We start from the raw sequence: 2456 nt of genomic DNA on the forward strand, positions 1-2456 counted from the left end.
AGTCAAAAACATTTCTTCTCATGACAATAGATTTTAAATACACTGTAACTGGGCTTTGACTTCCTCCCCAGTCTGTCATGACTGCCTTCTGTTTTTTGTATTTGATGGCTGAAACCACGGTGACAGTAGCTATGCCCCATGTATCATTCAGGTCTGCCAAAGAAACAAATGTCTTTGTGCCACACCCATATGCCCAAGCAGCTCACATGTACATTTCAAAACTTCTGAAAGAAAAATAAAAATTTCTAGGATATTTTAAATAAGATCTTATATTCATCTTAGCAGGAGACACATGGCACAGCATTTGAGAGCAGCAGAAGCTGAGATTTCTGCTCAGATTTATCTGTGATATGTATGCTAACACCTCATAGATGGAAGCACTTTACAAACAAGCTGTACATCCTATACAAGGGAACTCACTGGGCACAGCTCTCAGGCTGCCAGCTCCAGAGGGAAAGCTTGTAAATGATTTAACACCATACCGCAACCTGGGACCGTTCAGGACACTTAACTGAGACTCATACAGGAATTTGGGCAGGGAGCTTGCAACTACTGAAATTGGGATTTATTTACAGGTAAGGGGTAATTAATTCAATGACATCAGATTTACCTTTTTGTAAAAGGGGAATCTTTCAAACAATCTGCAATGACCGCACCTAGCCAAGAGGATGCTGGTTTTATACTTCAGCTGGAAGAAACAGAAGATTCATTGAGTTCAAGCTGTTGTGAGTCTACTTGTAAGAGCTGCGCATCTGGGGTGCTCTGCATACTGCATTTAACTCTCTGTACATCTCTGATCTGGAGCCACTTGTGCCTCTGCAGAACAATTGCTGTAAATAAACAGACCCAAATTCCAGAAGCCCTAATTATATACAACAATGGATCCATTCAGCTGACCGGAGGATTGAGGGACACAAACACTACACTGCATTTACTACAGTGAATGGCATTCTATAAATACGATGAATTAGATCATCTAAACAACATCTAGCAACTTCTCTTGCATGATTTTGTATAACAAAGGCTACAAAGGCTGTCTTCACCTCTGTCACACACCCTCAAACAGTGAAGTAGTAAATAAGAGGAAGTTGCATTAAGTAGAAAAACTAATTAGAGATTGACTAGTGTCACAAAGTTCAAATCCAGCTTACAAACATTTCACAAAAATGAGGGTAAAGAGAAGATTCTGATGCATCTCTGACATATAAACCAGCTACTTTAATGCTACAGACCACCTTATACCATCCCAGACACATCCCAAGATTCCTAGTTGTGTAAGGCAGAGGAATTGCACAGGCATTAATGAGTCCTCACTGTAGCAACCACACCAAACAATTTTTAGTTATGACCTCTGCTAGTACTAGCTGTGTTGAAGCTCTGCACAAACATTCACTAAGCAACAGCTAACACTTTTCAAGATATATAGGTGATATTCCTATTTTATGCAGAGATGGAAGATTCAGGCCTCTATTCTACGCAACATCTGAAATCAGCTGAGCTGGCATAGTGTAACAAGGTGCATGTCTTACAGGTTGCTCTTTATATTTTCCGAATAAGCAAAACCAGTTTGAGAGTTGGTCTCATTTACACACAACCGCAATGATCTCCAGGGAATCATATAAAGCTAAGTCTAGCCAATGCATATGGGGAGCCAGGCATACAATACTTCCAACACACCTTTGACAAGCCTAGGGATGCAAGTTGAAATTAGACAGGGTCTCCTTAGCCTTTGCCAACCTGGAGACATTGCTACACTAGAAAAAATTCCAGGGAACTGATTCATCTGCCCAAATATTAGGCACAAAAAGGTCCCAGCAAAACTCAGAAGGCTGGTCACTGTCACGCATCCAAGGCCAGACAGCAAACCTGTGCCTGCCACGGAATTCAGGCTGGAGTGCTGTCTCGTTAGCCTTGTTGGACTGTGCTGCCGCTAAAGTCACCTACACACTGGCATGAAGAACACAGTGACTGCTCCTCTACTCAGTACTAAAAACGCTCTGAGAAAACCAAACTGCTGGGTTAAGCAACAGTCTGACATTCAAAGTGCCTCCAGAAATAGCAGAAAGTCACATTCCAGAAGCCAGTCCTCATTTCACTTTCCTCTGACTCCTCCAGCCTCAGGTGACCAAATTCATATATTGCTGAGAACTCCACATCCATTCTCATCACTTTCATTTTAGCAACAGCCTCAGAATCAGCATTCAGGAATTGCTTTTAATCCCTCCTTCCCATAAAAATAGTCAGGAGAAAGATCCAGTCATTAGGGTAAGGACGCAAGGACCTGCCCATTTCCCTTAATGAGAACACAAACCCACGTAATGACTACCTCGGTATCTCCTCTCTTTTCAAGCAGCAACTGGAAATACCTATCCAAATGAAAGAAGCAATCTGAAAATCAGTGCGTATTGCCCCAACAGACCTACCCACTCAGTGCACATTAGCATACACCAGTGTCA

The sequence above is a fragment of the Fulmarus glacialis genome, unplaced genomic scaffold (genome assembly GCF_000690835.1).
Source record: "Fulmarus glacialis isolate BGI_N327 unplaced genomic scaffold, ASM69083v1 scaffold7448, whole genome shotgun sequence".
Lineage (NCBI taxonomy): Eukaryota > Metazoa > Chordata > Aves > Procellariiformes > Procellariidae > Fulmarus > Fulmarus glacialis.